The sequence below is a fragment of the Haliaeetus albicilla genome, chromosome 14 (assembly GCF_947461875.1).
Source record: "Haliaeetus albicilla chromosome 14, bHalAlb1.1, whole genome shotgun sequence".
Taxonomy (NCBI): domain Eukaryota; kingdom Metazoa; phylum Chordata; class Aves; order Accipitriformes; family Accipitridae; genus Haliaeetus; species Haliaeetus albicilla.
The window spans coordinates 12,932,101-12,959,596 of NC_091496.1; the positions used below are offsets into that span (position 1 = coordinate 12,932,101).

At 37.3% G+C, this 27,496-nt stretch overlaps 1 protein-coding gene across 6 annotated transcripts in view; it reads left to right on the forward strand.

Annotated features, from left to right (window-relative positions):
* The window catches only part of MAGI2 (membrane associated guanylate kinase, WW and PDZ domain containing 2), a 760,905-nt gene that overhangs the window by 329,189 nt on the left and 404,220 nt on the right, over positions 1-27,496 (forward strand). The window contains exon 1 of one of the 6 annotated variants that reach the window (XM_069801730.1): positions 26,472-26,816. The exons of the other annotated variants lie outside the window; for them this stretch is intronic. The gene's annotated coding sequence lies outside the window, so the exon portion shown is untranslated. Of the gene's footprint in view, positions 1-26,471; positions 26,817-27,496 lie in introns of those variants that run through there. 6 annotated transcript variants of the gene reach the window in all.

Sequence of the window (27,496 nt, forward strand, 5' to 3'; positions counted from 1 at the left end):
ACCTGTATCAGATATATTTACTGCATGCTGATTGTTTTAATTGTGATGATCAATTAGAGCTTTAGGTTGAATGGCTCAAAGTTTCTTCAAGCACAGCAGAGCTTTTTCTTTGTAACATCATTTGCATGGGAGGCAAGGATCAGAGATCCCCACTGCCTGTGCATGTCTGTGTCTTTGTGTTCCCCCTAAAAACTTTTGAACTTGGTGTATTTTAACTGTATGTGACAGAAGTAGAGGATTCAAATTAAATAATTAGATTTCCACAGATTTATAAATGTTTTGGTTGGACATCAAGGTCAATCAGTCACAACGTACTTCTGTAAGAAATCATGTTTTATTAGTTCCAGTGATGTCAGAACTTACTGTTGACTTTCATGAATCATTCAATTATTTTAGTGCTAGAGGATATATAAACACACACAATAGATTTAGATGGCTGTGCAATCCATGACTTTTGAACAGTCCATATTTTCAAACATCTTTAAAAGCAATTGTGATGGTGGTATTTGAGCACCCAGTAAAATGTAAACACCTAACAGGGCTTCATGTCTGAAAACTCTGAGTGTTAAGTGGCTAAGCATTTTCAAAAGCATGTATGTCTCTGTGTATCTTTGCAAGCACATGTGTAATTTGGAAGTAGCATGAGAACATTGTTGTGCTTTTGTAAGTATGAGCATCAAAGATGCCCTTCCCGTCTCAGTGGTGTGCTCATTTTGAGAACACTCTGAAGCTCTGAGTACCAAATTCCTCTCTGATTCCTTGCAAATAAGCAGATGGACAAAGAAATTAAAATAAATAAATAAATAAATAAATAAAGCTTCAGATTTCTCAGTCAACTATCTGGAGACATCTGAGGTGCATTAAAAATACTTCACAAATAAGGTGCAATAATCAACTAAGCCTATAAATCTGAGGTAGTTGTCTAGGCTTTCCTGACAGTCAGCAGAAAGAGATAGGTGCTGCCAGAGGCTAATTCATCTACCCTGAGTGTTAAAGGTAAGTGGAATGCGTTGCCCTGTAGATATTCCTGCCTCTTTTTCTAAGGCAGTCTAGGTGATTAGCTTAGATTTGACATCTAGCATTTCTGTCACTAAAGTTAGACAAATTGAATCCCTCATCTATTCTGCAAATTGACATATCAATTTCTGTTGGATTCCATGTGAAGTAAAGTGTTCCTCAATGTAAAACAGGCAAAATCTACCCCTTAATATTCCTTTAAATTGTCTGTTCTTTTTCATACAAAATTCATCAATATAGTTTTGTCCTCATATTTAAAACTTAAAAAACGAGGGCCAGTATTCAAAAATGAGTACTTAAGTATAGGTTCTGAATCCTTATCTTTTCAGAGCGTAAAGCAACTTCAAATCTTCTTTAATCTGATTTAGATCCTAGAGATTGATCTTGATCTTGCAAGCATTTTCCCTACTGATTTCCCATTGTTTGCAGTGGAAGTTTCATTAATTGAGAACTATTTGCCTTGACCAGTCTAATATCATATTCAACGCATCTCAGAGTCTCTGAAGAATTTATCTTTGTCATTGCTAGATAAACAGTGCCAGTTCTGTGTGAAAGTTGAGCTGAAAAATCTTTGCAATGTACTACTTAAGGAATGCTAAAGATGATTGAAAGTTATCTATTTCCTCGGTAAATTTATTCTGAAATTCTGCTAGAAAGAATTCAGTCCTGTATCTAATTAATCAGTTATATTGTTTGTGAGGGGTTTGTGTTGTTCCCCTAATCCACAACAAAGCTACGTGCCCTCTACTGGGAAGTGTGCTGTTCATTGTCTCCTTTCATAAAGTACTGTCAGGCTTGAGAATGTTGAAGAAAATTATTTTTTTAAAAAAAAGGGTATTAACTTTCCTTTTAAAATCTCTCAGTACAAAAGATCCCGGCAGCAATAAGCCTGCAAGCAGCATACATACTGCTTCTAAATACAGCTTTTCTTCCAGGCTCTCTTTTTTCTCACCTTATGCACACAGGCACACAAGGGACTCACTCTTCACAGTTTCTGCCACTTTGTCTCTAAAACCAGACAATAGTCTGTCGTCTTCATTCTAGGCTCTTGATGTCCTATTACGCCACTGACAATTCAGGCAAAGAGAGGTTCCAAGCCTGGCAAAGGCTACAGTCTCCTCTCCTTCTTCCTATTCACTCTCCAGAAGTCTGTTAGAAGCATGAGAAAGGAGGGATGCAGCTCATCTAGAAATGTGAGCAGCATTGAGAGCCACCACCATGGCGCATGGCAGCAGATCTGGCACCGCCACACTGGCCACACTTTAAGGGACAGAGTGATGACATTCTCAGATGTCCCCTTTTCTCCCCTGGACCATTAATCTTTTGCTCATTATCAGGAATCTCCAAGGGTTAAAACAACCAGTTTTCTTCCAAGACTGATTATTTCTGGGTGACAGGACAGGAAGGGCCACTTCACATTCTGAAAGACAAGGTTTCTGCTAAACAGGCAGTGGTTTTGCGTTGGTCTTAGAGGTCACTGCAGTATCTTGCAAACCATCAAAAATAGAAATGGGTCCCATATGTCACTGTAAATCTACTTTTCTGGAAAATATTAAAGATAAAAAGTTATTTACCCAATATTTTATTTCTTTTTTACTACAATGCGTAAGAACAGAAATAATGCATTCTGTTCTTGAAGTGTAAATCTATTATGAAAGTATTTTTATAACTACTGCTAATTCACATTGGCTGAAATTAGTAAGGAAAACAATTTTGGAGGGTTGTTTTGGCTTTTCTAAAAACTATCCCAAGACCTACAGGACATCGCAGATGTGAGAAGGGGAGCTGGATCCTATTCCCTTTTTGTGCAATAACTAGACCATGAGCCTGTGAAGCCTTGGTCAGTGCAGCAAAGGATTGCACACACATGGGAAAAAGCGCTGGTGCAGTCACTGCCCACTGGGGTCAGTGGAAATCCTGAGCACATCTGCTGTGAAAACCACGGAGAATCACGGTAGAGGTTGGTGCCCAAAGCAGCACAGCGGACAGAGGGAGCTGTGCTGTGGTGCACTGCTCCCTGCAGAGTTGCATCTCTCCTGCTGACACATACCATTACTGCCTGTCAGTCCCCAGCAACTTCCCTTCTCCTAATAGTGTACATCACATTTTGAAAGGTGCTTAAAGAGGACTATCAATGGTATCTAGAAATATAGCATGCAGGTGCTTTAAGACCAGTTAAACAAGTTGCAAACACCAGTGCATATTCAGTCTATCAACTCTGCATTTAGAAATGCCCTTTCATTCCTTTCTGTGATGCAGTATTGTTGAGAAATCAGCTGCAAATAAACATTACTTTGGGAAAGATGGAGGAGGAGGATATTTTCATATTCATTTAAATAAAAAGAAGTGAGCACAACTTACAAGGTTGGGGTTTTTTTCCTTCACTGCTTGATGTGGTATAATAAATCATCCTTGATGTTTCCCCCATTTTATTATCAGTATCCATGAACAAGCTAGAAGTAAGTTGATTCTCTATGAGCTATGACATTCATCTGAAAAACAAGACTAAAAATTCAGTCTCCAGAGGAAAATATTAAATCATTAGTGAAATATGGAACAGAATGTCTAATCGAATGATTATATTGGATGAAGGAAAACCATGATTTGGCAATGAGGCATTTTAATTTGTAGTTAGAATTAACTTGGTAATTATAACAAGTTATGAATTTTGCAATTATTATTTTTTAGAAATATATAACTGTCCAAGAGAGTGGATTTCAAAAAAACAGTGTTTTCAACATCAGAAAAAGTTGTACTAAACTTCAAATTACTAAAGAGAATTAAAGTATACATACACACAAAACATAACTGTAACTCTGCAAGTAAGCTTAATATGCATTGAAAGCATAGTATTTACTGGTGAAAGCAGGGACGTGTGACCTGGCAGAAATACGAGACATGGTCCAAACATGCAGAAACAGGTAGAAATGTCAAAGCCCACCTGGAGTTGAATCTGGTGAGGGACATGAAGGGCAACAAGAAGGGTTCTACAGGTATGTCAGTAGCAAAAACAAAACTAGGGAAAACATATTCCCGCTGCTGAATGGTGCAGAGTACCTGGTGATGAAGGTTGTGGAAGAGGATGAGGTACTCGGTGCCTTCTTTGCCTTGGTCTTTACTGGTAAGACTGGCCTTCAGCAATTCCAGGTTCCTGAAACCAGTAGGAAAGTCTGGAGTAAGGAAGACTTACCCTCAGTGAAGGAGGATCAGGTAAGGGAACATTTAAACAGATAAGACAAGATGGGACATGCAAAAGTCCATGGGACCTGATGGGATGCACCCACAAGTGCTGAGGAAGCTGGCCAGTCACTGCGAGGCCACTCCTGGTTATATTTGAAAGGTCACAGCTGTCAGGAAAGGTTCCTGAGGGCTGGAAGAAAGCAAATGTTCCTCCTATTTCTAAGAAGGGCAAGGAGGAGGATCCAGGGAACTGCAAGCTGGTCAGGCACACCTCCATCCTTGGGAGGGTGGTGGAGTGAACAATCAAATGTATTAAGGACAAGAAGGTGATTGGGAATAGTCAGCATGGATTTGTGAAGCAGAAATCATGCCTAATCATGCCTTTGTACAATGAAATAACTAGCTTGGTGGGGGAGAGGAGAGCAAGAGAAGAGGTTTATCTTGACTTTAGCAAGGCTTCCAACACTGTCTCCCATAATATACTCACGGACTAACTGTTGCAGTATGGGCTAGATAAATGGACTGTGAGATGGATTGAAAAGTGGTTGAACTGCTATCTCAAAGGGTTGTGATAAGCTGCTCAAAGTCCAGCCTTTGAGTTAAATCTGTAATGTACAGGGTAACAATGAAGCAACAAAAGCATCTTACTTAGCAGGATGCTGCGAAATTTAACCCACACTTGTATAGAAATGCTGGTGCAATAGAGAATAGACTTATTTTTCAGGTAGGTTAAGCAATGTTTAGTTTACGTTTAAGTTTAGGGTAGCCATATCTTGAGGAGCACCTACACCTTTGTGCTGGTATGGGGATTGTGTGTGACTTGTGAGCAAGTTTGGGCAGTGGATGTGGCCCGGAATTATTCCTGTAAAAGTACATTGGTCATCTGTGGGCCAGATCAGGATCTTGAACTAGCATAATTAATGGAGGAAGAGAGAGGATGAAGCCATGGCAAATTTGCTCTGCATTGACATAAAGTGCTGTATCTCTCTCAATGTGAGACTGTAGGCATAAATCAAAGAACAAGATTTCAGAAACAAGCCCAGTACGCAGGCACAAATATACAGCTGCAAATTATAAGATTTTTTCCTGCTGCAAGTATATCCTCAATTGCCTTTCATTTATTTATAGAGTGATTACCTTTCAGTGTATAAATCACTTGACACCCTACAATAACATTGAAAGGAATAGCAGTTTAGGCAAAGTCATACTTCTCACATGGAAACAGGACTGCTTTGAAATGTTCCCATTAGATTGACTTTATGCACATCTGTTGTAAATTTTACAGAGATGAGAAATATTCTCTTTGAAGTAGGGTAACTAGATCTATATTGTGTTACAAATGAGGTTAGAAATATTTCATTATTGATTCTGTGATTAATTAGAATGGTAGCTAGAAGGAAAACCTTTATTAATGTTCAAGTGAAGTTGGTTTGTTTTTCTTTTGTTGGATAAAATACTAAGTATATTAAGGGAAATTGCTTTGGAATGAATCAACTGACTTAAAAGAGTTAACTGCAATTCTGGGAGAGCAAATCTATTTATTTCCTTATCTGTCTTGTACCAGAGAAAAGTAAGTCACATGGAAAATATTTTATAACTGTAGCTAAGCTGTTAATTAGAACACTTCTCAGAAACAATGGGTTTTGTGAACAAAATGGAACAAATTTTTGATGGAGGAGAGCAATTCAGAGCAGTTAGGTATTAGTTTTGCTTACAGTTTTTCAAATATTATAATTTAGCAGTTTCAAGGTTTTAAATATGTATTTTTTAAATTTGTAGATGTGTGTTAAAAATATGTATTTTTAAATTTGTGTATTTTTTAGAAAAATAAACAAACGTTTAAGTATAGGAATAAAACTGTAACAGCACAAAATCTTTTTTTTTTCTTTTCCGCTTAAATGTGTGCCTACCTCGCACAAGGCAGTGTTAAGACAATGGTAGTAATAGGCTTAGCTATTGGTGACTTTTTTGTGAGGAATAGTATGTTTCCTGAAAAATACAGTTTAGGTGTCAAACTCCATGAGAACTTTGCTCTAACCTCTTAGATGAATTATGGAGAGGGAAGGAAAATATCTCCTTTCGACTTTTTTGAAACTAAATATTGCAGCTTTTTTATTCCAATGTATGACACTTAGAAACTTTTGTATAAAAGTGAGATTTTTAAGTGGTTAAATATACTGGAGAAAAAATATTTTGTTTTGGAGGGGACCTCAGGCATGATGGGAATATTATATGGATGAAAAGGAACATAAAACTGGATTAATTATCACCAAAAATAAGCATTATTCATTCTAATGCAGAAACACACTTACAGCATTTACCTGCCTTTGCCATTGCCATGTAGTACATTCTGTATGAAAGCTAAGATTGGAGCACAGTCATTTCTACTTGAAATATTCCTCCCTATTTTAAGTAGCAGGATAGTGTTGTTATCTATTCATTTGTATTCTGGAAACTGGTCTTTCTTTGAGTTATGTGGCTGGAATTATTTCCAAAAAGTGTAGGTCTCAAAAAATTGGAAGCCTAACATGAATAGAGTCATCATATTTTAATGTATTATTATTATTACTGTAATGCTTTTTCTTTAAAGAATGTTAATGTTTGTAAACCATGTCCATTTATTTTTTTAGTAAATGTTGCTTAATAGGGCAATTCCTACAGTAGTTATCACAGAGCAAAAATTAAGTCTTAATTCCTTAAACTCAGTTATTACTCTTAAAATCATGCAAGATAATTCACAGTCATTGTCACCCATGTGGATTGGTAATATGAGGAGAGTGCGAACTTCACAGAATTGACATGGAAGCTGAGGTGCCCTTCTGCTTACTCATCTGCTACAAAATAGGAGCCAGTCTGGGGGAACTTTGTGAGGAACCATGCAAATCTATTGGTTTTTACTCATTTTGAGGTGGTATGAACTATTAGGCACATTTGCAAAACCAAAAAAAGCAGTGAGTGCTTAGTTTTGTTTTTGCAAAAGAGTAAGTCTATGTTTTCAAACCAAATTGAGCATCCAAAGTTCCAGCTAAGGTCAGTGGAAAGTGTCACAGGTCAATACTTCAAAAACCAGCTAAAGAGACCTTGCTCAGATAGTAGGTAAGAGTGCCTTATTAGTAGACATCCTGATTTAAAAAAAAAACAACAACAAAAAACAACAACAAAAAACAACAACACCCCCCCCCAAAACCAAAACACCTGCCTCCTTCCCCCAACAAATCACAAATCCAAGGTGACATATACAGACTGGGATTTAAATGTAAGCAGACAAGTTCTAAAGCACTTTGTAAGAAAATACTGGAAATTATATGTAAATACCTACAAAGAATAAGTGTAAAAAACGTACACAAATAAAGGGGACCTTAAAAAATCAATAGCTTAGTTATCTCACTAATATTTACATTTCTACATTTGAGTATATAATTATTTTAAACTTCTTACATTAACTAAAAACAGAAGAAAAGGAATTTTCATTTGTTCATATTACAGAACAGGGACTTACTGCAAATATAAACACAAATAAAGCAGCTGGTCCTGATGGGTTTATCCAGTAACACCCACTACTTGTTGCTGGCTGGCTACTTGCCATGAAAACTAGGGGCTGCCAAAAGAAAAAAAAAAGTTTTCTTTTGTGAACAAGAAATGTTATACAAATATTGAGACTAAATTCATGCTGTATTATCTGTGTACCACATGTATGCATCTAACATGTCTAACCTCTCTTGATGCAGACACTGAAAATAACAAACCTTTTATACACAGGGTGAGAAAGAAAGCAAATACCGAATCTTCAGACTGAATAAAATAGCTGAAGAAAATGATGCAGAGAGAGGCGAGTACTAGGCATGAATATTAATTTTATTATATATGTGACTTTGGTAGAGTTTAGCTAGAGAAATAAACCACCTCTGGAGATGCTTCAAGAGTAAGAAAAGCAAGCATTTCTCCTTATTCAGAAATAACTATATTACATATTACACTAGTCTTGAAGCACCAAACCTTTCAGTGAATTGATTCTATTAAAGAAAAAGTGCATGTCTCTGGTATACACATCTGTTTTCACACCAGTATTGATAGCATTATCAGTTCATCATTAATTAAAATAGATGCTGGGTTTTTCTTTGCGTATCCATCAAAGTGCTCAACAAATTATGACTATAGGCTGTGGCAGTCTGAAGGGAATTTGCCTTAAATTGAGTTGATCTCAAAATCTGTAAAACCACTTTGCATGGGGGAGCTGCCTCTGGAAGCCGCATTACACTGCTTCCCAACCGGTGTATTTTAGCCATCAAGTGAGAATCGGGCTTTTTTTGCCTCTGCTTCTACCATCCTGCCAGCACAGTGACAGGAGGTGAAGGACATCATCAAACTTACATGACCATCAAAAGTGCAATTTTGGTACTCTCAGCTGGTGACTGGAATGCAATGGTTTTTTTATTATTATTTTTCTTAATTTTAGCATCTTCTCAAACATAAGCTGCTACATTCAATTTTTACATCATCGTTTCCTACTGATTGTAATGGATCCTGAAGATGCCCAATTTAAAATGGTATCTCATGTACTTAAGTACTTAAATAAATAATTGATTGTTCATTATTTGTTGCAGTGGGTGGGTTACAGAGCACCTCAAAGGTTGGCTTCCTGTGGCATTTTCCTTCCCAGTTACAGAGGTACTTTTGAAAATCCTGTTCCCGATGTTGAAGGCATTGGCTTTTCCCTCTTCATGGGCACTGCAAGTCCTCTAATGATATATTTGGAAATGTGACACATCATATTGCTTTCACAATCTTCCTTTCTATCAGATAAACTATTAAATTAAGAAATTTACTTTATGGTAACTTCAGCAACATATTCAGTCACTGAATTCTCATCAGTCAGTAATATCTTACTAATATCATACCTGAACTGCTGGTTCACCTTACCTCCCAAACTACGATCGGTTGGTCATTCTTACCAGTACTTGTATTTGTTAACATGCTCTGCATCACCTGTCCAGCTCTGGGTTTACCGAAAGAAACACAGTGATTGCTGCTTCTGCTTTAGTCTCCTGCTTTGGAATGAAAATGAAATGCAGCACTCCTGTCCTTTCTGACCTTTTCTCAGGTTTGGCATGTTCACTTTTGCTGAAGTAATTTTCTATGAATGAGCAAACTTTTTTCAAATAGCTAGTTTCCTCCTTCCAATCTAAATGTTTTGTTTTGCTCTTCAGGAAACTGATGTGTTTGCATCAAATTTTACAAGATAGTTTGTCAGCGCTTGAAATAAGAAATACTGTACAACAAGTTGTCCATACTGGAGTAATGCAGTTACAGTATAATTAATGCAGCTTTCAGGGCTCTCATGCCTTTCTTAATGCGTAAGAATATTCTCCATTCATAATTCTTTCCATGACAACTCATAAAATGAACAGTTTGTGCTCATTTTGTACTAGTGCTTGTTTTGTTTCTCAGTCATCCAAGACCATCTGCACATTCCTTTTACTCTAAAGATATATATTTCCATTCCAAATCAACTCGTCTTTTGCTGAATATAGTAACCCAAATACTGTGCTTGAAGACCTCTTTAGATAAACTCAAATACTTTAATTTCTTCTTCTAAAATTCCTGTAGACTAGGTACTTCTAACAGTATGCATATCTCTTGAGTATGTATAGACTTATCTAAATTTGTCTATAATTCAGGAAACCCACAAAGATTTGCAGTTCTTCATCTTAAGTCGAATGTGGTTTAAAGCCCAGATAGTGTGTTTCAATTTGCAGGATGTTATTTGTTCTAAATAATCTTTCCCCCAAATCCAGCAGAAGTCAGGAAAAATGAACTTGGAGCTGACTTTCTAAAAGACTAACACCTGGCAAGTTGTTATTATGACAAAACCAATTTTCAAAATTGTCTGCCTTTTTTCTTAGAAAAACTATCTCCTCCTGAGTCTGCCACATGTTCTTTCATCTGACAGCAGAAAGCAACAATAGTGAGAATGCATCTTTTGCTCTGTTCCCCCAACACATTTTTCTGCAGTTTTTATCTCTCCTTTCAAGACTACAGTACTTCTGTACTATCTGTCTTTAGGAAAAACTTATAGGATGAAGCATTTTTAGAGAGCTTTTATAAAAATAGGAATTGTCTGCTACTTAAATTCTATACATTTTGCTGATTTATTTTTAATTTTGACCAGAACTTTCTCACCCAACCTTTGCCTGTAGTATGTCTGAAGATTTTTTTTCCCCTTTTTTTTTAAGCTACAATTATAAAGGTAACTGTGATGATTTATGGGTGGCCAGGGGTGAGCGTGTAAAATCAGATAGAAAGAAGCCAAGCAGTTCAGTCATAAAAACAGGGCGGGGAAAATCAAGTAGCATTTATATATTACACTGCTCCGTAACATCCAGGTCAGATTACAACTTAACTAATAAGCATTTCACTCTTCCATGTTCAGGGACTGAGCACATTCCTGCACAAAGAACCAGCAACTCAGCACACTCCTTCACCAGCCAGGCTCTCTGTTGATCATTAAGAAACCCCTGCAAGGAGCCTGCAGTCAGGAAACATTAGCCCTGTACATATTCTTCCAAAAATAGAGATCTGTAAAACATCTGCCGCCTTTTTTGTACTTAGAATTAGTGTAACCCACAGAGACTAACGCTATTTAGATTTGAGAAAAACTAATAATCCATCTTTCTTAGTAACTCCGGCATCCAATGATGGTAATGATGGGAATGTTTGTTACCCTTCCAGTGTAGTAACGTGGTCAGGAGTGGAAAAAAACACTTCCCTTTGAGATTGCAGCAGCATCTCAGCTTTCAACTTTTGCAATAGCTATAGCCACCTGAATCAACTTCAAGTCTTGTATAAAAATGTTTTTGTTCTTACATTTTAGCACCCACAAAACCTTACAAAAATGAAATTACAGTTTATGGAAAGTAGTCCAACAAATGAATTGAAATATATACATATTTCAAGTTACATAATTTACAAGTTACCTACAGATCTATAAATTTCCCTCTGTAGCCTGTTTCACAAGCTAACCACCAGCTTCTTGACCTGTCAACTTCAAACTGTGAAGAATGAGGAGATATAAAATTAACCTTAGCTCTGCCCTTGCTTATCAGTGGCCTGCCACATATATTTTGTATTCTGTTTTTTGCAGATAATATAAAAGGATCATGGAGAAAGCACTTCACTTACTCCGCAGAAACACTGTTTATTTGTTCCCCCCCACTTTACTCACTATATCTTTTTACCACTCTGCCCTGTCATGCACTCCTTTTGGAGAAGGGCTGTCACAGATATTCCCAGTGGCTTTTGCAGAGGTAGAATTGGAGTGAGTTAGACTGAGCTGTCATGTCCTGTAATTTTTTATTTTCTGCTTTTCAGAAGGTTTAATTTTTCTGAAGTGATGCTCTGTAAGAGATACCAGTGAGAGTCTTAAATGTGCATTAACAAAGGTTTTTTGTCAGAGAATGTGATTTCTTAATGTAGGAGGATATAGATTTATATCTGATTTCTGCCATGAAGGGATATTGTCTGTAAGATTGAAAACCTAACTAAACACAGAATCTTCCCCCAACAACAACAACAGCAAAAGAGCAAAGAAAAACCCAACAGAAAAAAAAAATCCCACAAAATAACCCAAACTAAAACAAAACAAAACAAAAAAAAGAAATAGACTATAACTGAATTGGGACTGTTGGGTGAGTCAAAGGCACCATTCATACAAATATCTCACCGTGTGAAGGCAGCAAGAAGGACACTTTAGAAAGGTGCTGAGGATGCACCTACGTCTTCAGTGTGACTATCTCTAGAGAAGCATATATACAAGTGTTTTGAAATATATAAAAGGTTTCATGTTAAATGGTAAAATAATTCGCTGAACTACTTTGTCCTGATGATAATGCAAATGTCCTAATTAAAGCTATAATTTGGCATAGAAACAAGGAGCCAATCGTGGTTTGTGTCTGTGCCACACAGTGATAAGCAATGTAATTTGTAACAGTATGAACAATGGACTTTTAGATTTCGGTGCATAACCTTGACTATCTTCCAGACAAATATCAGAAAAATGTCCTAAGGCTACAGATTATTACATTTGGGATGATGAGTGTTGGATTCTCAGCACAATTACAAAGTTGTCCTATTTTATCTCAGTTTTGTTTTTTCTAATTATGTGTAATTTACTATACAATGATGGGAAAAAAATGCCGCCTTCTTTACACCTGCAATCCTGCAGATTTCATGTCTTTTATTATTCAAAGAACTGTTGATACAGATGTTATGCTCATAAAAATTCACATGCATATAATGTTTCCTACAATGATTCCATGTACTTTATGAGCATAATTAAGCCCTGCAGCACAGTTAAATGGCATTCCAGTTTCATAAACGGGTAAACTGAGGCATTGCAGTCATGACTTTCTTAAAATTACACCAATTTAATGACTACATTAGTGGTGGATGCCGGGGGGTCTGACTACCAATTGTTTCATCCAAATCGTAAGAACATATGACCTCCATTAACCCAGACTGACTTCAACTACAGCCACGCTTCTTTATAACTTTGTATTATAAATGTTTCGCTTGCATTAAGCTATAATGGTTGTTGACATTTCTATTTCATCAGCTACCTCGGTTCCAAGTGCCTCTTTCAGAGGGTTCAGCTTTCCAAAGCCACATCATAAATCCCTTTTTATACACTCACATTTTTCCCTTATTTTTTTCCATTGAGTTTCTACCCTGCTCTACAAAACCTCGTCACTATGACCCTGCAGTGCACTAAGCACACTTTAAAATTCTCTTTCCTTTCCTGATGATTTGTTTCATTAGTGACATTCTTCAAATCAAATGTACCTAATCCACGGTTCAGTCTACTAACAGGAAATCGGTTCAGTGAACAGGGATTTATATAACAAAAGAAGTGCTCACTTAGGGAGTACTTTTAATACTTTGTTCATTGAAAAAAATGCTAACCTTCAGATTTTTCTGACTTTAATGCTCTGGTGTTTCAGTTTGGATTTAACTGTAAATGAAAGCCTTCGAAAGCCATATAATCCATCGATCTCATATTTGCTGAAACACAAGTTTCATGGTACATGAATGTTTTTTATTTCTTTGTTGTTTTTTTTCTCTTGGAATTGTGTCAGTTATGTTACTTCCAGGCAAGCTTAATTCTGTTGTCTATTCTGCTGTGCAATTCTTAACCAAGGTCCAAATGTGTATTTTATTTTATATTTGTTTAATTTTGGGATAGCGATTGTAATCCCAGCATCTGAATTTATTTTTTGTGCAGAATGTTCCTCTTTTTTATGCTATCAGTACTTCAGCTATTGGAGTGTTGAGGCTTAAGTGTTCCGCTTTGAGATGTGGGTATCTAAAGTTACAGTCATCTTACTTGATAGATTTGTATTTTTTTGTATGCACAGATTTTTAAATATTTCCTGAGACAGGAACTTCCTGTATTTCTGACAGGAATAAGTTTTTATTTCTCTTCGCTTTCCAGAGCGAGTATTGATATGAGAAACTATACTAGACTGCAGATCATTAGATTATCTCATGACCTCTCAAATTAGTTTAACGAACTGCACAACTCAGTGTTCCAAGGAAAGACCAAAATCTACTGTCACCACCACCAGTGTTAGCTTGGCTGGCTTTCAAAATTGTTAATCCATTGGTAATACTCCAGAAAGAGAGAAGGTTGGATTTTAGGGTCAGGGAATGAAAACAAGAAAGAGCAATTATGCCAAATGAATTGTGTCTGGAAATTGTGACAGAGCCTAAGGAATGATTGTGCCCATTTAATATATATATATATTTTTTTTTTTTTTTCCCTCAGGGAAGAACGATTCCACAGTGATCTTGATTAGAATGCATAGGTCCTAAAGTAGCAAGGCCTTTTTACTGAGTCATGTCATGCTTCTTTTATTCTTTCACTTTTAAATCTGGTAAAACAACCTCTGCCCCCCAAATGCAAATGACCTTGTGCAGCTCGGCTGTGACTGAATTATTAATATCAATACATTTTACAATAGCAGTATGCATGGTGATCAAATTTGAATGAAAATAGGGTTCTGAAGAAAAGAAGTGAAAAGACCCATTCCAGAATGTGAGCAAGAATTATATAACATAATTTTATACTCTTAGTAGATACTTGAAGAGCTTTTTTCTTATGATTTGTCTCATGGATTTTCCATTGCAATTCAGTGGGATATAGGTATTCTTTGAAAGTTGTAGCCACAGGATGATGAGACAGGTGCATATCTTCTATACACAGATCCATAGTTTTCAAAGAGGAGTCACTGCGCTACTTTCAGTCACTACTCCTCGAAGCAATGGTCCAGCTCATCACTCATCTCTGACGGTTGTCTTCCTTCCCTCTGGGATACTTACCTCATGAAATGAGCCGCATAGATGACAGTTTTAACCATGCCCTAAATAGGAAAGAAGTTCCTCCCAATATATCCTGCTTGACCTTCTGAAAGAGAGGACAGAAGCAATCCAGCCATTCATTATCTAGTTTTCAATTCAGAATACACTTTATCTGTCTGTAGCCTTGTTTGAAAGAAATGAGTTCTCCACATTTCAATCATCTGTTTTTCCTGTTGTGATGAAATGCCGATAGTATTCAATAGGCTACTCTATTGGCAATAAGATCATTGTATTGATTAAGCAACTCTTCCTTATCTAAGACTACCTGTAAAATAGAATATTTTGCTGTGACATGAAAAAGTTGACTAGCAGAAAAAGAATGCCAAAAGCTCAATGTAGCATCTGCAGTACATCCCAGTACTGATGAAAAACTATTGTTCTTTATTCACAGTTAAAAGTACTCTTAATATTCTTCATATGAAAACTGCTGCCAGGACCATTGCTGGAATCAGATGAGACTTATTTGCAAGGCAAAAATCCACAACTCTCCTTATGAATCCTTTAGGGAGACCAGCACTCAAGTTCTATAATCTAGCCAAGGTTTCAGCTTTCATTTAGGGGTAGCCATAGATAAGTTACTCTTGTCCTAGTCTTTTGTTACAATGAAAAGTCCTTATGTATCATATTTTAGTGGAGTAGCAAGCCAGAAAGATTTGCAATACAATATTCTGTTTGTATTTTGTGCTTGCTAGGCTATAAAGAGTTTTTAGAAACAATACTCAAAAGTTAGTGCTCAGAAATTATTTTTTCAAATTTCATACCAGAAAGTAAGCTAGCATTCAATACTGGAAGGGTTGAATGAATATGCGCTGAATTTTGGTATATGTAGCCTTTGTTCGCAAGAATTTTTCTTGTCAGTGGAGAACAGGTGCAGTGTTGTTAACTGTGATATTCGAAATCTTGACATGTATGTCAAAAACGGGCTTCTCTTCATGTGCGATGGTGTTCCATAGAATAAAGAAAAATACAGTAGAAGAAAAAAGCAAGATTAGGCTCTTGGTGTTGAGTCTGACAACTGGATAAAGGCCTGACACTGGAAAATCAGCAGCTGCAGCTACCTACGTTCTGAGGAGACTGTAAGCTGTGCTTGAGATGCCAACTCATAATTGTAAATCATAAAATTTCCACCTAAAGTATCATTAAAGATCAAGCTCTTAGTATTATTTCTGAGTTCTACATATAGCAGCTGCAACTGTTCCATCTGTATTTTGACTGTTTCTAATGTTCCCATTGCGTAGGATATAAGACTTAGGAAACCTTAATTCTCTGTAGTTCTACACAAGGTCTTATTATTGATACCATTCACTACATGTGAGGTTTTAGCTCAGATTATCAGAAAAACAGATAAATAATTATTATTATTTTTTGTAATATGAAAAAAAAGGTAGTGGGTGTTATTTGCAGAAGATCTTTGTATCTTGCATCGCAGCTAAATGTGATCACATTTGAATTCACAGATTTCCTTTAAAATCTTTACTTGTCAAGTTTCTTCTGCCAAATGTGGGGCTGCTTAATTCTAGAATCCTTATAGAAAATTCACTTCTGGTGGGTTACGGGTAAGTTGTGATCTCCATCATAGTCAAGTCTTCAGAAATGCTTATAGAGAAAGCATTTTTATTTGTGCTAGGAAAAACCAAGAGCCATTAGAGCTGAACTGTTATTTATTAGTAGCATACTGCATCGGATTTGGTTTCCATGTGACATTCACTCTCAGTGCCTATAGAGTGAGTGACATTATTTGGTCTGCTTTTGAGTTTGAAAGCATGGGATCTCAGTAATATCAATGGCACAATGAAGAGCTACTGGCCTTGTAATGAGGATGGCTTGCCTTCCTCTTTCACTGCATATGGAAGTAGGACCTATGATTTTGTGCCATTGCGAGAAGTCCCCAAGAAAGAGCTGCTTCTTCAGCCCAGTGTGCTTTGTAAAGTCTAACATTCACCCCAGACTTACAAAGTTTTTTTTCAGGGACTGACTGGAGCCAGATGGACTGTTCTGCATCCACAGTTGTCAGGTTATGTAGCGACCTGTATGTTAGTCCAAATTGAGTTCCGAGTGATCCAGATGAAGGCTACAATTTGTTGATGGTGTTTGAATGTGACTGCATTTACACGTGACTGACTTCCTCCTTGTCTAAAGGATACATGTCCCCTTTTTTTGGAAAATATGTGGGCTTTACCTTTCAGACCTCCCACTGCATAATGCCTGATTTTCTTACTAAGAAGTGCTATGACTGGAAGTGGATTTCTGGTAGAAGGTGCCTTGGCACCAATATAAGCAGTTCTTCACAGCTTTTCAATATAAGTAGTTCTTCAAAGCATTTCAACGGTTTGACTGTTTTCATTTGAGGATGTTTTTTGTGTCTGAGTCTCCTAAAGCACATTGCATGGGTGTTTTGTTTGTTGTGAAGAAAAAGAGGCTAATTCTGATTCTTATTCTGATGGGGAGGTCATCGCTGAGGATGCACTCTGAATTCCATGTAACAGAGTAAACCTACAAAAGCCACAGTATTAAAAGAGAGATGTGAAATATATCTTCAGAACTCACCCAGCTTTTAAAAAGAAAGAATGCTTCCATGCTGCCAAATCCACAAAACTGGTCTCTTATGAATCTTGTGGTTGAGCTCCAGAATGAGCTCTTTATTCAGCCTTTCCTTATTTCCCCTGTACCTTTGTTTCTTCACAAAACTTGTAAAAGCTTAACAGCTTGAAGATATCAATTGCACTATAAAAATAATTTGCAATTGGCTATTGTGCTCAAGCTTAGTTGGGGACACTGAAGGACGCACAGACAAATGCATATACATGTACATATCATACCCTCATCCTCCTTTCCTCCGTTCTTGCTTTCCTCTCATAATGCCATGACAGAAACCTGATTTTCCTTAAGAAACCAACATAAAAAATTTCACTGAGTTACACCAATGAATCTGTACTGACTTTTGGGAATCATTCTTGATCTATATCTGTCTGAGAGTTAATTAAACTCTGAGCCTTAATGAGATCATTTAGGTACAGACCCTGCAAGGACATAGCATGTGGCTTTGTAGAGATGAGCAGTTCCAGTGAACTGACTGGGATTAGTCACCCTTGTAAGTTTTTGCAGAATCAGGTTTTTTTAGTTATAATTTCAAACTTTAACTGGTCTTTCAAGCATTGAAGAGAATCTGAATCATTCAAATGTGTTTAGTACATGAAAGATTAGTAGCTACTACTGTATTGTTATGTCTGTAGTGAATTAATTTATAGGACTACAATCACAATAATTAATTTACATGACTACAATCACAATAATTTCTGATTCAGGTTATTATAAAGTAAGTTTTGCAATAGTACACAGTGTAAAAGAATGGAGTATATCTGACCAGATATATATTAAAACAACAAAGCTGTAATGCTTGATACAATGGTTCTATTGCATGTCCCATGATGATGCTGTCAGCATTAAATATAAGGCAGCCTTACCAAAAAAAAAAAATTAAAAAAAAAAATAAAAAGCAGTGAGTTTGAAGAACGAACGGGAGAACGTTTTGTTTCAGACAAATGGGGAAGTTGCTGCACCAGTAAGTGTCACTATAAAAGAAAAAGGCAGTTTGAGGACTAGGGGAGGAAAGACGGAGCAGTCGTGAGAGAGACCCAGGAGCAGAGAGGACGAGAATTTCTGTCAGACGAGAGCGCCGAGCGGCGCGTCCTTCTGCCGGCCGGGGGCCGCGGGCCCCGCAGCGGTGGCGGCGCCGGGCGCTGTTGCTCTCCAGGGTGCTGGAGGGAGAAGGACGGCGGGCTGGGGGAGCGGCGGGACCAACGGGGGCCGTTCAGGGCGGAACCTGGAGTGAACGAGGCCAAAATTACTGAGGAAAGGGAAATATTAGATTGAACTGCTTACGGGAAATAAGAACATACAGTAACTTCATTTATTTATTTGTTTGTTTGTTGGATCTGGGATTGAGTTTCGTACCTCTTGTGCTATTTCGCTGTGGTTCTTACGGGGAGTACGTATGCGTGTGTTTTTGCATGCTCACGCACAATATTCGGAAAAGAGTTTGATGTGTTCTGCTGACACAAGCTTCCCATTGTTGCATTCCTTGTGCATTAGATCTAATCAGTGATATGCTTCCATTCTGCTTTTCATACCGAGTTAATTCCCTCTTCCAGTGGGCAAGCACACCACAGAGTGTTTCATTTACTTGTCATGGTGAGATCAGGAAATCTATTGTTAATTATTATGGTTTCAATTCCCAACTCAGCTGCCTATGTCAGATGTGCCATTGTGTGTGTTTGACTATTAATAACTAGATTGAGTATTACTATGTGCGCTATGAATACGAAGCCTTTTTTTAGGCAAACTCTTCTAGAAAGAAAAAATCAAACTGGTACCAGAAAAGTCTGACAGTCTTTTACACAACTATCCAAGAATTGATTTAAATACAAAATTAAATTATCAGTTTTATGTGTGCATATAAGAAATAAGTTATCTAATTCTTCAGACTGTTTCAAAATGTACATAATATGCAGAGATGTCTCTTAAAACAGCATATGAAAACAAAGATGGATACTATTAATAATAATAATAGTAAATTTTTATTAACTGGAAAATGTTACCACACATAGCTAAAATGCTGACAATACAACAAGAAAGATGAAGTAAAATAATTAAAATAGTATCTAATCCATCAAGTGTCTATCATACCCCATACTTACAAATAGATACTTTTTTTTTTTTTTAACATTTTGAGTCATTTCATTATGGCTTTTTGTTAGTAGGAGCTACTGAGTCAAACAGAAAATCCAGAATTTCAGTTTAAACTCCTAGCCTGTAGAGGTCCCATTGAGCTCCTCACATTGGGAGTTTTAGAGTGGAAGAGCTATACTATGGAAGATGCTTACCTCCTCTTCCCATATGACATGGGGAGAAAAAAAAAGAAAAAAAAAAAAAGAAAAAAAAAAGGAATGTGTAATAATATCCAATTCCTGGGTCTCTCCAGAACAATCGCATTTGAAATTTAAAATCAGCCACTTCTCAGTAAAATGTTTGTTCACTTCAGTGGACAATTATAGTCTTTGGTAAGTAACCATAAGAGTTACAATAGTGAATGTGCTACCATTCTGTAATTAGCAAACTGTGGAGTTGCCCTATTTGTGCAAATAGTATAGGACTTCCATTTTCTTTTGCAAATCTCCATATACACTTTATTCATTTTAAAAAAAGGTGCATTAATAAAGTATATACAAATAAAAGACTGAAATGGGTTTGCATTCTTTTGTAAGTTCCTTTATTCTATTATGACATTAAATATCTAAATAAATAGCATTTTTTATAATAATGATGACTGGAAATATAATAAATGTATAGGCTTCATGCTTAACAATTTGATTTTCTGTTTTGTGGTTAAAATGATATTAATACAAAATTTGTAATTAAAATTTTGAGAACTGTTTTAAATGGGGTTTGTATCATATATAGGGACTAGTGAGTGCTGAGCAAACATGCAGATGAGCAAAGATGTAATAACTTGGAAGCACAGTGCAGTAATACTAGTGTAAGAAGGCTCAGTCAAGAGCCTTGATATTTTATAATATTACATCTATCCCTCCTGCAAATTTAGAATTTCTTATTCTTGCTGCTTCATTCCTACTAGTGGTAGGATCAGTATTGCACACAGGATTAAGGAATGTTTGCTAACATGTAATTTAGCTCTTCTTAAATTAGGGTGAAATAATATTGGAGTGAAAACACAGTCATGTCATTATGAATGTTGATAAAACTACAGTGATTTTTTAAATTTAGACCTTAGTTGTTCTTTACAGGTCAGGAAATTATTTTTTCCATGAAAAATCGTTACAAATCAAATGTTGTTATGCTTGACTATTTAACAGAGGAAAGAACAAACATACAAAAATATTAATTTTTATTTAAAATTGTATTTCATCAAAATATCATTTATGTAGAAGGACAATTGGCAAATTCTTTGGCCAGTTTTAATGGATTTAGTTCATTTGTTTTGCAACATAGTAAGTGTTTTTAACAAAAGCATTTGGTGTATTTATGGTTTCAGATCTTAAATTAGATGAAAGAGGACTAGGAAGCAGTCAGAAAGATAGGTTAAGGGTTTCTTTTTATTTAATTGTTTCACATACCTTAAACAGTTGAAATCTAGGGAGATTCTTTCCAAACTAGTCTATCTATTTTCTCATAGGAACAAACAAAAATAATTTTTTTCCCCTTGAATAAAGGATAGTTTTGCATAATTCATAAAATGGTATCTTTTCCCAGTTCCAGGGAGGGAGAACTATCAACACATGGGCAAAGTCACAGATGCAGAAGGACATTCCAGAACTTGCTTTAAATAAAGTAGGTCATTTGCTGTAAACTCAGGCCAGGTAGAGCTTTAATTTTTGCAGGCAGTGCCACAGGAGTTGTGTGATTATGCTGCTGTTTAATAAAAAGTATGACATCTTTGTACAATGCTTATTCTCTGGGAAGAAGGAGAAGAGGTCCTGTAATAAGAGAAGTGTGCAGAGTGAGTCAATCAAGTGCCATTGGAAGAAGAGGTCCACACTGTGAACATACCAGTAATTGACATCTTGTGGCTACCCCCATTGTAATCCAATTAAACTTTATTGAATTCCAACAGGGGAAAGCGGTAGGGGCATGGATCCTCACTGCCGTACTACCATAGGCCATCCTACTTACAGGCACTGGAAACCAATTAAAAACTTACTTATCCAAAATAGCACACTTAATGAACACACTGTCTGGAGAGGACTATAATTATCTTCTCATCATGGCCCTGTACAGGCATAAGTACAATCTCAGGGAGAAAGATTTGAACTATCCCAAGAAATTTAAATTAATATCCTCCAAAAAATAACCAGACATTTTTATGTTTGGGCTTTTTTTTCCATCACTACCCACTTGTTTCTGCCAGAGTTATTAAGACTACTGTGCTTAGCAGTTAGATGAAGACATTCGGTCTTCTCTGAAACACACACCTCAGAATTGGTTGGCAAATGGCTGGCAAGAATTTTTGTAAAGTTTGACTGAAAGTTACACATTCCATCCCCCAAACCCTCTACAAATTGAATGGTATTGAATGGTATTGAATTGAATTGAACCCCCTACAAATTTTGTACAAGGGAATGGCTTTGCCATTTCATGGATGGAATGTGATCCGTATATAGAGATTAACAGCAGCACTGAAGACAGCTTAGATGCAAAAGTCAGTTATTTATATATCTTTTTTTTACTCTGTTGTGTTACTCTGAGGGATACGTCCTAGTTTCCTTTTTTGAGACTGATAGGAATTGCCCAAAGCAATGATCATGAACATGCATATACACATGTGTACACGTGTATATATGGCAAAGAATAAAATCTTTCCCTGTTCAGGCTGAGTCGGCAAAACATTTATCCTGGCTCCAGATTCTAGCCGGGATATTGGTATTGAATTCCTGCTTCACAATAAGAGGTATGAGATAATTCAGTGGCTACACGCAGTCCAAACCCTCATTTTTATGTTGTTAAGAGGTTTCCTGTAGCACAGTCTTCTGAAGTAGCAGATAAGGGTCTGCTGCTGACATCAGTGTTGAATGGTATCTATCCATTCCATTTCCATTTTGCTCAAGCAGTTTCTTTAGTAGTGTCCAAGAGCTGATGTCACTCCTGTTTCGCTCCCAGAAGGAAAAAAACGGCATAGACATTCTAGCAGGCTGGATGGTGAATTTCTTCCTCACTCTCAAAGGAATTTTATTTCTTCTATTTTTATCTTTCATCTGTTTTTTGAAGAAGGGAAAGTTTCCATAATCTCTTCCTGTGGCTTCCCATAATTTGACAAGAAAATGCCAGGACGCCAAAGGATATTTGTATTAACCTTGCTCATCACCTCTCGGTTCTTTATGTCTGTTTTAAAGTCAAAGATAATGACTAATTCATTCCACAGAGAGGCCTGCATTAAATGCTAGCTATCTCTAGCACGGGTCACAGCCCACACATGTCAAATGCCTTATTTGTAATGTCACTGGAATAGGACTACATCTCTACCTCAGCTTTCCTTCTTTCTCTTTCCTCTTGGCAATCTTTCTCCTCTGAGCACTAAGGACTGTATGTACATCCAAAAACCAAACCAAATCTATCCCAAAATTGTTAACCTTAGTGGTTATAACTTGCAGCATTTCTGAAGGTGCAAGATACTTAAAATACTGTCAGTGCTAATTTTGTAGTGGTTTTCTCCATTGTGTAAATTATGTGTGCAACTTGTATGCACTTGGATATTTTCACTCATCAGTAATACTGATGTAAAAGGATCTGAAGTTAATAGTGGTTTATCTCCTTTAGCATTACTTTTGAAACACAGACTTGCAAATTCCACATCTGAAGAGTAATGGAAAAGGAAAGTATTCAGCCCTGTTTGCCGCACAAATTCAAAAAGACTTCATAAATACACTTACATGACATACCTGTTTTCCTACTGATTGGACATAGTTTCATTTCTAAGCATATAACTTTTTGACCTGCATATAAATGAACTGTAAAAAAAAAATGCAACCTAGTTCTATGGCTTCTTTTAGGAATAAATCCAGCCTTAAGGCTGATATGTGTTATAAATAAAACAGGGGGGTTTATTGTTATTTTATGTTGATATATGCATGTTTTTACTGTTTTGAAATTAACATTGCAAATATTGAGACAATTTCTATAACAAAGTAGACCATTAATTTATTTTCGTCATGCCTCAATAATTTGATTATGTATGTGTTGTTGTTCAAATTAAAGCTCTAATTTTTAAAAGAGTATAATTTAAAAGTAGTGATTCTGCTGGGAAACTTTCAAAATCCTCTCAAAGGATTACAGGTGGTAAACCTAATGATTAAAAAATACTGTATTTACTTCTTGAGTAAAGTATCAGTTTATGCAGATGTTTATTTTAATAAGTATTACTGCACGCAGTTTCCAAAACATAGTAGTTATTGCATGGTTGAGACAGGTTTTCATCCATATTTATTACATGGGTTTGGTTCATTATGTATACATGTCTATATACAATCTATACATCTATATGTATGTATACATATAGCCTTTAGATGGAAGATAATTGTCTAGGTTCTTCCAGTGGATTAGGCCTGTACTTATTACTGCATCAACACGTTAATTCAGAATGTCTTGTTCCTGTCAATTTGTATGGCAGCCCAGGCATTTTAAGAGGCTTTATGGGAAGTCTAAAATCACTGCTTTATTTCTTAGAAATTAAATGACTGTCTTTTGAGAGTCATAAACCATATTTAGCACTAGATGGGTGACCACAGCATTTGATTATTGAGAATCTGTAGCGTGCTCTGCTTTGCTAAACTTAACATTTTTGGCGACTGTAATAAGTATGCACAAGATGTGATCCTCTTGCTCGTCAAGAAACTCATCACATTCAATGGGAGTCCTGTGCACAGAGTGACACAACTGCATGCTAGTAGTTGACTTTAGGTTGGAAATTTTATTGAGTAGCCCCATGATTTACACAGTATTGTAACTACTGTAAGTGGCTGGCAGGATAATGGTATCTATTTGCCTTTTCAGCAATGATAGCTTAGGCCTATTTCTTTACTGAAAACAAGTTTTATGTTGACTTCATAGCAATAAAAGACTGTTGCTGATGTCCAAGTTAGAAAACACCAATATATATGCAATTCAGTGGTATGAGTTCTGAAGTAGTTAGAGTATCTGAAATATGGTTTGGCTGTCCCTGCTAGCCTCTTCAGATTATTTTCTCAGCTGATTCTCTTCTATTTGATGTGTTCTAGCCAATAAATGTCATTACCCTTCTTTCACTATTGTTGCTTCAGGAGGATGAAAGGAAAAAACTATTAATAGAGTAACTACATTTGCATATACAATGTCCCAAAAAACTGCAGAATTCGACTTACATTCAGAAACTTTGATGATCAAGGTGGAATTGTCTGGTTCTTCTGGCTTCTGTTGGCTGCTCTGGCCTTCATTGTTGGGATCATCTTAAAGGTGTTCAAGTGCTAAGTGTGCAAGGCATTAAGTATTTTTCTACAAGGATATGCTTACCTTGGCAGGACAAGAGTCCTGCTTCTGAACTTTTATCAACATCTAATTAAATGAAATCTAGCACAAGCAAAACTCCAGTGATGTTTTTTTCTTCTTTTTTTTTCCTTTTTTTTTTTTCCCCTCCTCTAGGAAGACTGGTTTGGAAGAACTTCATATATTATAGTTATGGGAATTTCACCAGCCCCTTGGAGTCAGTATTGGCTTCTGCTGAAAGCTCAGGGACTATGGCAGAAACTTTAGCTATGATAGGAACGATGTGACGCACTTCTACTACAGCATCACTAACAAAGTTGTGTCAGAGTTAAAAACCTTAAGTGTCTGCAAATCAGAGCAAGATAGAGTTGGTATTATGGATCTCGTAGAGATCACCTCAAAATAGGGTGCCGATAATCCACGATATCTCATATACATCTTTTTCCTCAGTATCCTAAAACAAATTCAGGTCACTCCTTTGTGTGCTTTTCCAGAGAATTACCTTACATCATAAAAGTGATAGCATGGAAAGCAAAAAGTGGAAATCTGCGTTCTGCGTGTAGTGCCAGACGGACTGAAGTGTGGTCTGTGGACAGACCTGCAGTGAGTATGGGATGGGTAAATGGTTATTTATGATATTGTTGGAAACATTGGGAAGCATTAGAAGTGCCTGTGCTGGATGATGGATGGATGAGTAGGGTTTCTGACTTTAACCTGAGTCTTTACGAACACAGTCATAGGAGAGTGGGCTTAGATTTGTTCTGGAATAGGTGATATATTACATCTACACATTTAAAGTTTCTCAGAAAGACTGATTAAATGGGAGTATACCTACTTTACCCTTAGTGCCTAGTTTTGCACATGTTTCCTGTTTGCTAACATTTTATAAAGAATGCAACGGAGATACGTTGAGTGAAATTCTGGTCTCATTAAACCTGATAGAAAATTTTCAATGGCAACTGGGGTTAAAATTCAGTATTTTATCAGGACGTAGAGTCTTTGTTTCTTACAAGATTTGCTTGCATCATATTGTTTGCACGGAAATCTAACTTTTGCAAAAATATTTGGGTATTTCTGAAAACTTGGCAATAACTAGGAGTCTCACAGACTCTGGGGCTACAGTTTCATTCTTTCAGTCTTTTAGAGTCTAAGCTCCAAAGCCCTGCACAGTATGGCAGCTTTAATCAGGGTACTCCCAGGGAACGGGGCCATTGGATAAGCTACAATTCAGAAAGTCAAGTTTACACGTAACGGCCCTTATGTCAAAGGTATTTTGAATTACAATGTAATAACGTGAATAAAGAACTAATAATCGTTTTCAGTTGGGTATGGTCCATTTGCTGTTGAGATATTAAATATGGCTTCAGCATAAATATTTAAAGATCATATTGTAAAAAAAATACAGTTGGGAAGAAGCCGTACCGGGACTCAGAGAACCAGCATCGCATCCGTGAAAATATGAAAAATAATTATGTGGATGCGGGCATGAGCCCCTACTTTTAAATATTTAGGAGCGTCAAGGTATAGAACCCGTGCGTGATTATTACCACTGAAAAGTTTAATTACGTGTCCTTCCGCCGTGCCCTCTTTTGTGGCTTGCTCGAGGGGAACCGGAGAGCCGAGGAATGCTGAGCCTTCCCCTCGGAGCTCCGTTTCTCTCCCCGCTTTGTGATGTAAATGGCCAGTTTGAAACCCGCCGCGGACCCGGGCGCTCCATCCCCGACCCTCCCCTCTGGTTTGAACGGGAGGATCACCTGACCGCCCCCTGAAGCTGCCCCTTTCCCTGAAAAATCTGGGAAGGCGCTGGCTGCGGCTGGGGAAGGTGGTGGCTGCCGGGGGCCGGGGGGGCGGCGGCGGAGCCGAGCCGAGCCGAGCCGAGCCGAGCCGAGCCGAGCCGAGCGCTCCGGCGGCCGCCGGGGGTGGGGACAGGAGCGGGAGCGCCGGGAGTGCCGCTGCCTCAGCCCCGGAGAGGAGGGAAAACAAAAGAGCTCAGCTGCAGTTTTCTGTCGCTGTGTCTGGCTTAAGCAGAAGATTCTAGACATTCCTGCCGAAAAATCAAAGCGCGGCTGAGACTACATCTACCGGGAAGATATTTTCTGCCCCCAGAATGGGCTGGATCAGTACAGGTGGTTTGCAGATCATGCGAAGACGGACGGGCTGAGAGCCATGGAAAGGTGGGATAAGACTCTGCCTCTCTTTCTTGCCCCCCTCCCCCCTCCCCCCGGCTTGATTTGTGAAGCAGTATCGCTGGGACCTGAGATGGGGTCAGTACAAGGGACTAGGTGGGTTTTAATCCCACAAAACAAACCCAAAATTGGAGGCACTACTGTGTTCAGCCAGATGTTGAAGCCAAACTTGGGCTGAGTCGGACTTGCTTTGCGCGATTCTCGTGTTGCTTTTGATGTTGTCTTTGTTTAGAATAGTTCCTGTACGAAACACCATGCTTTAAGACGAACTGCATGCTTCTTTCACAAATTGTCAAGATGACTGTTCTGAGGCTGTTAGCATTTTGCCAGGGAAACTGCAAACGAAGGCTTTGACTATCATGTTCATGGAAATAAAAAGAGCTGTTGACTTGGAATTTCTTGTGATGCGGGCATGGTTAGAAGTTGAGCTGTGATTGTTGTTGTACATTGTCTAAATAGTAACAATGGGCAGTTCGAGTAGAGCAAGTTTGAATGGTGTTTCTTCAGCGGTTCCAAATGCATTTCACTCTTAGGATCGTTGGCTTCTCACTGAAGACAACGAATGTGATTTTATTTATTTATTTATTTATTGAGGAAAAAGCCAACAGAATTTTGAAGAAGATTGAAAGACAGAAGCAAATTAACATTTTTATTTGGACGGTGGTTGT